The sequence below is a fragment of the Prionailurus bengalensis genome, chromosome B1 (genome assembly GCF_016509475.1).
Source record: "Prionailurus bengalensis isolate Pbe53 chromosome B1, Fcat_Pben_1.1_paternal_pri, whole genome shotgun sequence".
Classification (NCBI taxonomy): Eukaryota; Metazoa; Chordata; class Mammalia; order Carnivora; family Felidae; genus Prionailurus; species Prionailurus bengalensis.
Genome location: NC_057344.1, coordinates 54,377,553 through 54,391,285, shown reverse-complemented (window position 1 = coordinate 54,391,285; position 13,733 = coordinate 54,377,553). Strand labels below are relative to the sequence as shown.

Sequence of the window (13,733 nt, the reverse complement as noted above, 5' to 3'; positions counted from 1 at the left end):
TCATGTACATGAGTTCATGTACATGCAAATGTCTCGGGTGGACAGAAAACTCAGAAGCCTGGCACTACTGGTTATGGGATGGGTAACCAACCTGAGCCGCTTTGAACACTCAGTGGTACTGTGGATAAATATGTCACATTAGCTGAAAGAGTCAACCATTTTATTAATTTAATTGCATATATAAGAATTTCCTATTTTTGTTTATTATCTTACACTTCAAATTTAACTTTGTGTTCCTAAAGTCCTATGCTACCGTGGCACAGTAGTTGGAATAAAATAAATGGAAATTAACATTACTTTAGGAAGATTCTGGCATTTTTCAAAAATAGTCTTTGATAAATATTGAGCAATAAGCATGAATAAAACTTCTTGCTTAGCCAAGGGTCCATTTATAGAGAAAATAGCCACTATCACCTCTAAATCATCTGTTGCACCTCTACCTGACAACATTTTAGGCATGTTACATCCAGGGTTATTATGTATATATGTTGCTTTTCCTTCCAAAAAAAAAGCTTTTTTGGTATTACATTGCTTGATTTTAGTATTCTCAACTCTAACACTATTTTGATGCATGCTAATATGGTTTCAGAAACAGGTTTTAAGCCAGGAGCAGGATAAATATATATGGTAGGGTGTCATCTCATTAACATGGTTTGTGAGATATCAATTGGATAGTAGATAAAAGAAAGAATGTTCTAACTCATTTTTGGAAAAATCTTTTATGGTCAATTCCTAGCATCTCGTTAAAAGTTTAAGCATGAATACATATATTTATCACTTTTCCTTCCTATTAAAATGAGAGGAAATAAAAAAGAGAAACTTAAAAACCTGAAAGAGAAGGAAAACAGGCTGTTGAGCGAACAAAACATTTGAACAGATTTCTGTAACATGACATCGGAAGGAGTAGTGGTTACTAGTGAAGCCATGAAGAGGAAGGAGAAAGATAGTATGGAATAGTGCATGGGGTTAAACAGAAGCTTATCTATCCTGCAGAATCTTCAAAAGGCTTTTGAGGGTCCAAAGCACAGCATAAGTAAGGAATTAATTCAGAGTAAAATGAGGAACAAAAATCAAGGGATCACTGGCTCACTGTTTCCTTCCTTACACAATATTGACAAAAATTAGCCCCTTTACAATCTTATTAAGAAGTAAAATGGAACAACAGACAACAGAAGCTATCCTTCAACACACATGCAACAAGTGTCTTGAATGATTAGGCATCTACTCCAACGCCTTTCCCTTATCCGGGTTAAATGAAGAAGTGTTTCTTCTAAAGAAACTGAACCCTAGAGAAAAGATTCCCCTTGTAACATTTAGAAGCAGCCCAACATAATGGCTATCAAACCAATCATCCCAAAGCAAGGGCCACCAACTTTATATAGGTGCATACATCTACAAATCAACTTTTTATTGTCTCAAAGATCTAACATTCAATCATTAATCATTGAATCATATTCAAATGCTGAAGCATTTGCACAATGATCACTTGGCTTATTTTCCTTATTTTACCCAGTGACTCTTCAACAAGAGTTGAAAGTTAATTTTAATCTTGATCTAATAAATAAAATCATAAACTCTACATATTACATATTTGAGAGTTGGCTTACAGAAGGAACCCACTGAAGTTCTGCATTGTATAAATATGGCAGAAGGGTACATCTTTCTCCCAACTTTAACCTTTCCAGTCCACTTGGGACATCCTCAAGGGCTACCCAGAAAATCCTAAAGCAGTGTTTCTTAAATGCAGATTATGAATGTCCAGTGAGCTAGAAGATAATCAACACAAAACAAATGCAATGGAATAATATCAAAAGAAATATCAGGAGCGGATGTGAAAAAGCTCCTATTGGCCAACCCATACGAAAATTTGAGCATCCAAATAAAAATAAGCACACTAATGGATTATAATCCATCACATAACAAAAAGAATCCATGTGTTTACATTGATAATAAATAAACATATAAATAAAGGAGATAAAAAGCTCTTCTTTACAGAAAAATGTTATAAAGATAAAAGGAATACAGGGGTATTAGAAGAATCATCTCACAAGCATCATAGGAAAAATAATTCTGCAAAGATTATGAGTGGATGCTATATCTGGAATTTGATAAAGAATGGAATATTTATAGTGTTTCCCAGGATTCCTCACATATGACTCCTAAATTACAAAAAAAATTATGAAGACAGTATATAACCAAATGACCAAAATTAACATTTATCAATAGGAGACAAATTATATCATGTGCCTCTGGCCCCAATACTCTGAGAAGGACACAGAATCAATTGTGCAGTATTCCTGACAAAAATGTATGTATAAACTGCAGCTAACCATGAGGACTATCAGAGGAAACCAAATGGAATCTCTAAAATGATAGGACTTTTCCCTTCAAAAATGCTATGAAGTCAAAGAAAGGCTGAGGAACAGTTCAGGAACATTATTCGGATACCTGAAAGACTAAACACATGGACTAAAGATTGGATCAAACATCATATCACTGTTAAAGTTCCTAAATTTGATAACTGTGCAGTGGCTCTGTCACAGTACATTATTGTTCTTTGGAAACACACTTCAGGCATCCCATACGTAACCTAGTCTCAGATGGTTCAGAAAAATAGTAATGTCTATCTCCGTAAATAGAAATTTGGTGTGGAATCCAGGCATGTGAATTTGAAAAAAACTCTTGGTTTGATATGCACTCGGTTTAAAATTACTGCTCTAGAGTTTATTGTAATACAGACTGAAAACCATTAATCAGGAGATAAATGCCCAGCATTATGGATTAACAGTAGTAGGAGACTCCTGTCAAGGAAAACATCAAAACGGATGTGCCATTTTTGACAAAAAGTTTTGTTTTGAAGGATGGAGAAAATGTTTGAAAGAAAGTAGAAAGAAACGCCCCTTTTAACTCTTTTTGTGTTCATCTTTAAGACTTGGCATTCATGGCTGTGTTCTCTCCTTCTGTACATAACATTATGTGGATAATATTCAATAATATAAGTATTAAACATAATATTGTTTTTATACCATAAAACATTCATTTAGTACTTTCTCTATGCTAAATACTCTGTTAAAGCTTTTATGTTACCTCATTTTAATCCTCACAACAACCACAACAGGTAGAGATTATTATTCTAATTTTGTAGCTGAGGAACTATGACCCAGAGAGGTTAAACATCTTTGCCCAAGATCTCATAGCTGGCGAATGTAAAATTTAGGATTCAAGCTTAGGTCTATGTGAGTCCAAAGCTTTTATTCTCAACCACCAAACCTTATGCCCAGAACCGTTAGAGGCCACAGATGGCAAAGGCAATCTACCATCTGTTTCTTCGGCGCTGGCTCTCATCTCTTTTTCCTGTTACTGCTTATTACCTCCATTGTTGTTTCCGGCTGCGGCTTTTCTCATAGGCTTTGATGAGAAAACAGGTCTGGTTAAAACTCCAACACAGAATCTGATTCACCTATAGACTGCGGTCCTCATTTTGCTCATCAGTAAGATAATGGATAATTCTTATCCCATGGGACTTACAGGGGATAACATTTAAAGAACCTAATTCAGAGTGACAGGTAGTTTCGTGGCCATCTTTCAAACTTCTTTAAATGATAATCATACGTTGCTTTTTCCATTTCAAATTAACCTGATTATTTTGGATTTAATTAGTGAGTAGTTATAGTCCTGCTTCTGAATTTCATTTATTTAGGATCTGAGAAATTGGGAGAGATGCCATTTACCTTTGCTAGGTGAATATATAAAGTAAGAAAAAGATTCTAACTTTGCTTAGATTGAAACACTATATATAAAAACAAAGTTTGACAATTAAGGCCAAGTACTTAGTCATCAGTCAGTGATAACAGAGATACTTTTTTGGCAGTTAAGCACTACCATCATCTTTAATCATCATCAATGTTTCTAGAAATGAAAACTTTAAGACTCCATAGGAAGATTCAACATGTCAAAGTCACTTCTGGTAGCATGACAAAATAAATCTGTCAATTAATAAGAGGAAATTTCTACTAGAGATCTCTAGAACATCAGCAATCACCAGTAATTTAAATTTTAAAGTACTTTGTGAATAGCATGGTAATTCATTAGATCTTTAAAATTAATGTTACAATTGTTGAGGTTCATATTTTTAAGCATATTTCTTAATTATGGAATAGTAATATTTATTCAAACATGTTCGTTAAGACAATACCTTTGGAACAACCTATTATACTGTGCTTTTTTTCACATTTATCATATATATAGTAAAAGAAATAAATATTTAAAAATGTATACATACCTTGTTTTATCATGCTCTATTTCATTGCACTTGGCAGATACTTAGTTTTCTACAGATTGAAGGACTGATGCAAACCTGCATCAAGCAAGTGCATCAACGCCATTTCCACCCCCCCCTCCCACCCCGCCAGCATTTGTGCACTTTGTGTCACATTTTAGCAATTCCTGCAACACTTCAAACTTTTTCATTATCGTATTTGTTGTGGTGATCTGTGATCAGTGAATATGAGTCACTGAAAGCTCACATGACGGTTAGCATCTTTTAGCAATAAAATATCTTGTAGCTAAGGTGTGCACATTTTTAAGACATAATACTATTGCACACTGTAATAGACTACAGTACAGTATAAACATAACTTTTATATGCATTGAGAAACAAAAAAATTCCTTTGATTTGCTTTATTGTGGTATTCAGTTTATTGTGGTCCAGAGCCAAACCCTCAGCATCTCCGAAGTAGGCCTGTATATAGGCAGTCCTTGCTTTGTACAACATTGTGCTAACTATTAACAGTGACCATGGGACTGTTAAAAGCTCTAATATGCACATTTCAGTTACAATGGTACCATGCAAAGTAAGAACTGAGTTTAAGTACTAAGACGAGGAATTGATTCCAATCAATAGGCTACATGGATAAATCCAGTACCAAATACAGTGCCTTATCCCTATAAAGTGCTCAGTAAATATTTTGAGTGAACAAATGGATGAGTGGCATGCAATGATAAAAAACTGAATTAGATGAACCTTGACTTAAACTTCACGTATCTTTTAAAAATTAACTCAAATTGGATCACAGACTGAAATGTAAAGTGTACAATTGTAAAACTTATAGAAAAATTCATAGAAGGAAATCTTAAGGATCTAGGATTAGGCAGAGTTCTCATATTTGACAACAAAAGGATGATCCATAAGAGTAAAACTCCGTAAGAGTAAAAACTGATAAAGTATATCTCTATAATCAAGAACTCTTGCTCTGTGAAGCCCTATGTAAAGAAGATGAAAACACAAGCTGTGTAGAGACTGAGAGAAAATATTTGAAAATCACATTCTGACAAAGGACCACTATCTAGAATACATAAACAACTCCCAAAACAATAAAAAAAAATTCAATTTAAAAAGAAGCAACAGATATTTTGCCAAAGAGGATATAACAAATGGCACGTAAGCAGATGGTGACATGTTCAATATATCATTACCCAGGAGGGAGTGGGTCTAACCACAAAAGGGCAGCATGAGGAATCCCTGTGGTGCTTGAACTGTTCAGTATCTTGGCTGTGGTGCTGGATAGTCGAACCTGTGAATAGTTTCATATACCTATTTACACATGGGAGTGAAAATAAAATTGGGGTTATATGAATAAGATTGACAGACTGTATTCATATCAATGTCTGGGTTGTGATAGTAGATTACAGTTTTACAAAATGTCCCCATCCGTGGAAACCTGCCAAGGTGTACAAAAGATCTCTCTGTATACTTGCTGCAACTGCACGTGCATCCACAATCACCTCAGAAAAGGGGGAGGGTAAAATTGTACACTTACAATGGGTGAATTTTGATATGTGAATGATAAAGCAGTAAACTGGTTTAAAAAAAGAATCAGAGAGAAACTCTAATGCCTGCTCTAAAGAGAATGACAAAGGACACAGCAAGTGTAGCATCATTTGACAAATAGTAACTATTAAATTTCGGGAAATACAACTAATCATTAAAAATCTATAACCTATCGGGGCGCCTGGGTGGCGCAGTCGGTTAAGCGTCCGACTTCAGCCAGGTCACGATCTTGCGGTCCGTGAGTTCGAGCCCCGCTTCGGGCTCTGGGCTGATGGCTCAGAGCCTGGAGCCTGTTTCCGATTCTGTGTCTCCCTCTCTCTCTGCCCCTCCCCCGTTCATGCTCTGTCTCTCTCTGTCCCAAAAATAAAATAAAACGTTGAAAAAAAAAATTAAAAAAAAAATTTAAAAAAAAATCTATAACCTATGAATCATCTCTGACTTCATGGAACTTCCTATATGGGTCAAAAGAAGACATGATCAAGGAATACAAATCCTGAAAGATATAAATCCTATGTTCTATCTACATAGGATGCATCAATAATTGGATAGAACATAATTGAGAAGTGGAACCTGGGTGGCCCAGTCAGTTAAGTGTCCTGCTTCGGCTCAGGTCATGATCTTGCGGTTTGTGGGTTCGATCCCCGTGTTGCTCTCTCTGCTTCTGAGAGCTTGGCGCCTGGAGCCTGCTTTGGATTCTATATCTCCCTGTCTCTCTGCCCCTCCCCCTGCTCATGCTCTGTCTCTCTCAAAAGTAAATAAACATTAAAAAAAAATAATTGGGCACAGGTATAAATGCTAAAGAACTGGTATTTGTGTGTCTCCTCTTTGATCTAATAAATATGGAAATGCAAAATACATTAAAGAGAAAACTGGTATAATTACTTATTAAAAATCAAAGTACATAAACTTAATTCGGATTGCTTCAAATAAGCTTATTTCTAATATATAGAAATACTGATAATTTACTAAGAAGATTTTAATAATAAGTATCAAATACTATGATTTTAAAAGTCAGAGTAAGTTTTGTTTAAACCTCTTATATTCTTTTTTTAACATTTAAAAAATTTTTTTAAATATTTTTATTTATTTTTGAGAGAGAGAGTGAGTGAGTGGGAGGGGGCAGAGAGAGAGAGAGGGAGACACAGAATCTGAAGCAGGCTCCAGGCTCCGAGTTGTCAGTACAGAGCCTGACATTGGGGCTCTAACTCATGAGCCATGAGATCATGACCTGAGCCGAAGTTGGACGCTCAACCGACTGAGCCACCCAGGTGCCCTACATCTCTTATATTCTTAAAAATCCTTGTTTCTATTAAAATAACAACGGTGACATTAATAATAATACATACTTTTATTATGTATTGATGGGTTATTTGGAAAAGCTTATTTTAAAAAAATAAGTGTTTAGGCCTCTTTGGGTTTTAAACTTTATTTCTAGTTTTATTATGCTGAGATTGGAGAATGTAAGCTATATGATGTCTGCCTGAGAGAAATGTGTAAGTTTTCTTGACACCGTTATAATGGAAAGGGAATTTAAAGTTACAGCTCCAATTATGCCATATGTTGTATGACCTTAGATATTTCAAACAAGGTTTGTGAGCTTCTGTTTCCTATAAAATACGGGAAATCACTCCTGTCTATTTTACAGGATTGCTTTAAGTCTTAATTGATGAGACAGATATATATATATATATATATATATATATATATATATATATGACATAAAAGCATCTTTTAATTGGTAAAGCAGTATGTAGATCCTGACCTTTTTCTAATGCAAAGATTGCAGAAACAGCAATACTTTTCTGACATGATTTTAGATGTAATTTTCTCATTTTTACCAAGTGAAATACAGTTTCAGTCAAAACAGAGCACAATGGCACTTCCACCAAGAAGCCAGAATAAATTAATCATCAACTATATTAGTCACCAACTTATTAAAGGGTATGAGAACCGTAATACTTTTCTAGTCTAGTAGATGGCTACATTTCTAAAACAGACAGTATTCTTGACTGTATTTGTAATGTCTTGTTCTCTTTTCAAAAGAGTATTTCCAGAAAAAGTAAGATTAATTTATTTTAGTAACAGCTGTTGCTATATCTAATATACAGCTTATCTGTAAAATGTTAAGCAGCTTTAATCAAAACATCCCTATGTAACAAACATCAAATGAAATACTATTCTATAAGAAAAAGGTAAATGAATTAGTATGTTTAGTAATTCCATGGCAGTAAACATTCCACATGCTGTGGAGATAACTCCACGTAATAAAGAATGGCTTACATACCATTTAGGTAGAAAATACACGGTGGGAGATGGGAAAAACAGAAATGAGTCTGGAGGCATCAAAAAAGCCTACTTCTTTAAATACTTTGGTTTGAAGCAAACCAATTCCATAAATTTCTTCCTGAGAAAACACTGTGAATCACTGGTTTGTGATGATTGACATATAAATAATCTCATTAAAATAACTCACTATAGAAAGTTAGTTTTCTTCAATAATTCCTAAACATCTGAATAGTGGAATTCAGAAATGAGAGATTTCCTATCTCAGATAAAGATTTAAAATGTATACCAGAAAAGTTAGTCCGAAAATGTTAATCTTATTATGACTTAAAGATGAGGAAATTTACTTTTATCCTCTTAGAAATTTTCAGTATTCTTCAATTAGATAGTAACAACTAGAATTTGATTATTTTAGGTTTTCTGATTATGTTATCATTTATCCTTCAATGATATCATGTGATACTACTCAATGGCATAAGAACATCAGAAATTCTGTGAGAAAATATTTTCTCTAAGACATTTAGAATCAAGTGGCAGCCCAGCATTTATTTCTCCACTTCCAAAAGAATGGACCACCAAAGTAGTTCAGAACACACTGGGTGGAGAAATTTAAAAAAAGAAAAGAGAAAAAAGAGAAGAAAAAAAAATGTGATAACCAAAATCACATCCCTAAAACTGAATGGCAACGATTGAGGAAAAGAAGAGTAGGTCCACAAGGAGGTCTTTCTAAGAAAAGGGAAATAGCTAAGTATTAAGAGGTCACAAGGTACGTTAAACACATTAAAAAAAAAAAAAAAAACCCACACTCATTAAATTTAAAGATCTGGTCTGCAAGAGCAGTTTATGTTACTAAAAGGCATACCATTTGTAGTTGTTTTTTTTTAATTCAAAATGATTTACAATATCACTTTGGTTTCTGAAGCTTTTTTCCAGTTCTTTAATTTGATTCTATAATGAGGGCCACCAAACGGCATCTAAACAAATCTAAAAATTAAAATGTGTTATTTAAATGTGACCAAAAAAAAGCTGAGAATTTTAGCTTTATTTAATTTCTTTGGCTTGTTTTGTAAGAAATGTTCCACTGTTTTATTTTAACCTTTAAATGAAATACATTTATCATACCTCACCTGTTTTAACTTTTAAACAAAAAGAATTATTACACTCCTCATCAGCATTATTGTTAATTACGTTGGTTCTTACTTAACCGCACTATTTACTCAAGCCCAGTGAAAATCAGCAACTGCCATAGCAGCATATCTCAACCCACCTCCTTGGGGCACACCATGCTCTGTGCCCGCGGACCAAAATGTCCATTGCTATGACAGTTGAGGAATTAAAATAACAAAACAAAAACTAATTCTCACTGAATTGCCTTTAGACAAACAAAACAAGAAATTAAAATATTGAGGGCAGCCAGAATACAAGGAAAGACAGAAATGAGGTGAGAAAATATCCAGTAATGAAAAGAGACAGACAGAAAATATACATTTATTTGGGCTCCTTCTCTTTATTAGCTGTATTGGGAAAGTCACTTAAATTCAAGGTCTCAGTTTCCTCACCTGTAAAACAAGAGTTCTGAACCTGATGATCGATCCCTAAGGTCTCTTTTAGCTATAAAATTCTATGATTCTGAGACATAGAGATGAGAAAAAAATTTTTTTCTCTGACAATGAGAAAAAAACCCTAAAAAATAAAATAAAATGAAGAGGTGATAGAGAGAGTGTGTGTCTAAGCATCTGTTCTTTCCATTCTTTTCCCCTGTGTTCATGACTTGTACAAATCACTACTCAGTATGGGCAGATAGGGATTCTCCAAATACGGCTCACTAACTAAAATCTTGTTTCTTCATTCAAAGAGCTTATGAAATCTTATGGAATCTATTCCTGACAAACACATGAACACAAAGCTAAACTCCCTAAACCTAATGCCTACACCTGAAACCACAAATCTTTTTTCATCTCTGTCACTAAAGTATGTGCCACAAGTACGATGTAAATTATTCAAGCCAAGATGTTTTAATTTTATTATAGAATCTATGTCGATAAATTTGTCAGAAAAACAAAGTGATGAGGAAAAAAACAAATAAGGAACAGAAATTTCTAGAAGTAGCTATATTTCATTAAAGTTGTTTTAAAATTATTAAGTAATTCAATGAAAAAGCAATATGAGTTAGATGTATTTCAGACTTCAGTATTAATGATTTTGATGCATTATCACAGGCCAGCCAAGGGATTAGCCTCAGTTTCCAAATTTGAATCAAAATACAGAAAAAAGACAGTTGTACACAACTTGGTTAAGTACTGAACTATAAAACCAGACGTTTCAGGGGCGCCTGGGTGGCGCAGTCGGTTAAACGTCCGACTTCAGCCAGGTCACGATCTCGCAGTCCGGGAGTTCGAGCCCCGCGTCGGGCTCTGGGCTGATGGCTCAGAGCCTGGAGCCTGTTTCCAATTCTGTGTCTCCCTCTCTCTCTGCCCCTCCCCCGTTCATGCTCTGTCTCTCTCTGTCCCAAAAATAAACAAACGTTGAAAAAAAATTAAAAAAAAAATAATAAAACCAGACGTTTCAGTAATTTCAATGCACTGCGATCAAAGAAGATAATCTCTTGGTGAATCAATGGTTTTATTTTACACTGTGAAGTAAGGAAAATGACTATCTTTTAACCTATACAAAAGCACAGTAAACACATAAAAAATCCCTATTAAATTGATCACATACAAGAAATTATAATGCCTGTTTCAGCTTATTTAGCAGTTATTACTATAGGGTATTTTGTGGGTGGAAGTGTTTCAACTGTATTATTTTCTCAAGTGTCTGTTTAAAATTTTGCATATTATCTAAGGGCCCAAAATCACATTAGTTAACTGGCTGTAACCTACTATAAATGAAATACTAGCCTGACAGAGAATCCCAATTTAAAAGCCAAACTTGTAATTTGAGAATTGACACATTTAGGCTACTGTGAAACACTTACGGTATAGAAGATAAACCTGAATTACACTTTACGAGCGGGTAAGGATTTACAACATCTTTCAAACCTGGAAGGAGCACAGGCACTTTTACAGCAGATCACAGCCGACAGAGTGTCACAACAAACCCTGAAAGCCTGCACCTTTAACTCCTAATAAGCTTATGCGATTCATTGACAAAATCTGTGCTGGTGGTGCACAGCCAGGAAATGCTGATAGGAAGTACCTGCCACCTAATAATGCTGATAAACAGACCTGCAAAGTACACTTCCATCCTCAGATTCACCTCTCCCATCCTTACTTGATCTTCCACCATCATAAAGAGGGCCACTGACTTGCATTCTTTCTATACCAGAAAAGCACACCTCTAGCTTTTCCTAACTTCTTTCCTCCTTGAGAGCTATCTTTGCTCACATGTATTTTGATACGGTTTCAACTATATAAGATGGTAATTGGGTAAAGAGTACACAATCTCCAGCTGTGATATGCTCTGCTCATGTAGACCCTAAAAATACAAACATTCCTCTCACACACATTGTCCCTCAGGCAGAATTTCCCAAGAAAAATAGTAGGCCCCTCTTCAGATAATTAGAAGGACAAAAAGACAAAAAACAAACAAAAGCCCAACTTTTTTCAGAGAGGTAATGCTTGCCCAAATTTATTGCTTTACAAGTTGACATCTCTCCTTCTCTGACTGCATTTCACTTGGATGCATTTTTGCTCAGTTATTTCCATCTATTAATGCTTACATTTTTAATGTTTATTTACTTTTGAGAGAGAGACAGACAGACAGAACACAAGCAGGAGAATGGCAGAGAGGGTGAGAGACAGAATCTGAAGTAGGCTCCAGGCTCTGGGCCAGCCCGGAGCCTAACCTGGGGCTCCAACTCACAAACCGCGAGATCAGGACCTGAGCCAAAGTCAGAAGAAGCTTAACCGACTGACCCACCCAGGCACCCCACCCCCCGCCCATCCATTAACTCTTAAAAGTTATCAGCCAGGCTGTCTGTGTTAGGCAGTCTTGAGGATAGCCCCCAAAGACCCTTGCATCCTGGAACTGGTGCCCTTATATATTCCTCTCTACATTGACTTTTGGTTGGATTTACTGAGTCACTTCTATTACAATGTGGCAATGGTGATGAAATACCACTTCAGAGATTAGGTTATAAAAGACTACTGACAGTCTTGGGTACTCTCTATTGTACTCTCTACGTGGTGGAGAACCTAGGTCTGTAAACAACCATGTGAGTGCACGTGGAAGCGTGATCCTTCTACCCCTGAGAGAAGCTTTCAGATAAGACCAGTCCCCACCTATAGCCTGACTACAAACTCATGAAAGACCTTGAGTCAGAGGCTCTCCACCAAGCTGTAACCAAGTTTCTGACCCACAAAAACTGTGAGATAATCAATGTTTGTGGTTTTAAGCTGCTGAATTCGAGTAATTTGTCACTCAGCAATGGATAACTAATACAGTATCTCATCAGACAAAATATCAAGTTAAAGTGAATAAAAATGGCAAGTTTCTTACTCAACTTGAAAAACAGAATTAATTTTTTTCTTCATTCTCAGATCTGCTCACTTTGTAAACCATTTTCTTGGGGGGTTTAAAAACCTCCTATCTCATAAATACGGTTGCCAAACTCCAAATATTGAAAGGAAAGCTCAAATGAAAAACACAAATTAGCTTCACTTTGCAGTAATAAAGATCATGATATATTGTATTGGAGAGAAACATCTAGGATCCAAGAAAATAAAAATTCAATTTTTAAAAAATAAGTAGACTCAGTTATTAAATTACTAATACATACAGATCCTAAAAATAAGAACAAAAAACTTCATTGAGGATTGGAATTAATTTATGTATTTTCACCTAATAATATTTCATTGGAACGCTCACCGTGAGTAGACCCCAGTCACAAACAAGAGATAGATTAAAAATATGCCAGATTTACAATACAAGTTTGACTGCTGAAGCAACTGGCAAATCCATCATAACCTTAACTAAAAAGTGTTTGCATTCTTATTACTGAAAAGTAAGTAAAGAACCGAAAATGGTACCTATGCTTCAAGAAACCACTGTTTGAAAAGCAACACTTGGGCTAGAAAGAGGATTCCTTGCCATTTCTTGCCTTTATTTCATAATGAGGCCGGTCATCACCTGGGGTCCCAAGTTCACCTACACTCCAGTGGCCTAGAAACACAAGGAACACACCTACTCCCGCCTCCTGATACAGATTCCACATTTTAATAAGCCATCACAGCTGTCACTCTAAATGCTCTGCACAGCTATTGGTCCCAAAGTCTCGCTGGTTGGCAAGTTTCTGCCAACTGGCAAGCACCCGTTGTCTATTTCCGAGAAGAAAAGTAAGGGTATGCAAAGAAGAGAGGCAAGAGCTCTGACATATCTAGGCTGATGCTTGTACCTGAACGACCTGCGATCCCCACCGCCGCCGCGACGAATCGGTCTCTGGGCGGGGGCTTTTTTTAGTCACAAAGAAAATGGCTCAGCCGGGAACCGGTCCCCGGGCCATGGAGAAGCCGGTTCAAACTTCACTTGTTCACGCCGATAGTGGTGACAGCAGTGACGATATCAGACGCAGCACAGGATTCCTTTGGACTCAGCTCGCCTCAAGCTGTAGCAGCCAGAGCTG

The 13,733-nt window shown here is 35.9% G+C and overlaps 1 protein-coding gene across 1 annotated transcript in view; it reads right to left on the bottom strand.

Moving 5' to 3' along the window:
• FBXO8 (F-box protein 8) overlaps positions 1–13,615 on the bottom strand; it is a 46,914-nt gene extending 33,299 nt beyond the window's left edge. The window contains exon 1 of the mRNA XM_043565471.1: positions 13,506–13,615. The gene's annotated coding sequence lies outside the window, so the exon portion shown is untranslated. The remainder of the gene's footprint in view (positions 1–13,505) is intronic.
• Between the last annotated feature and the right edge of the window lie 118 nt (positions 13,616–13,733).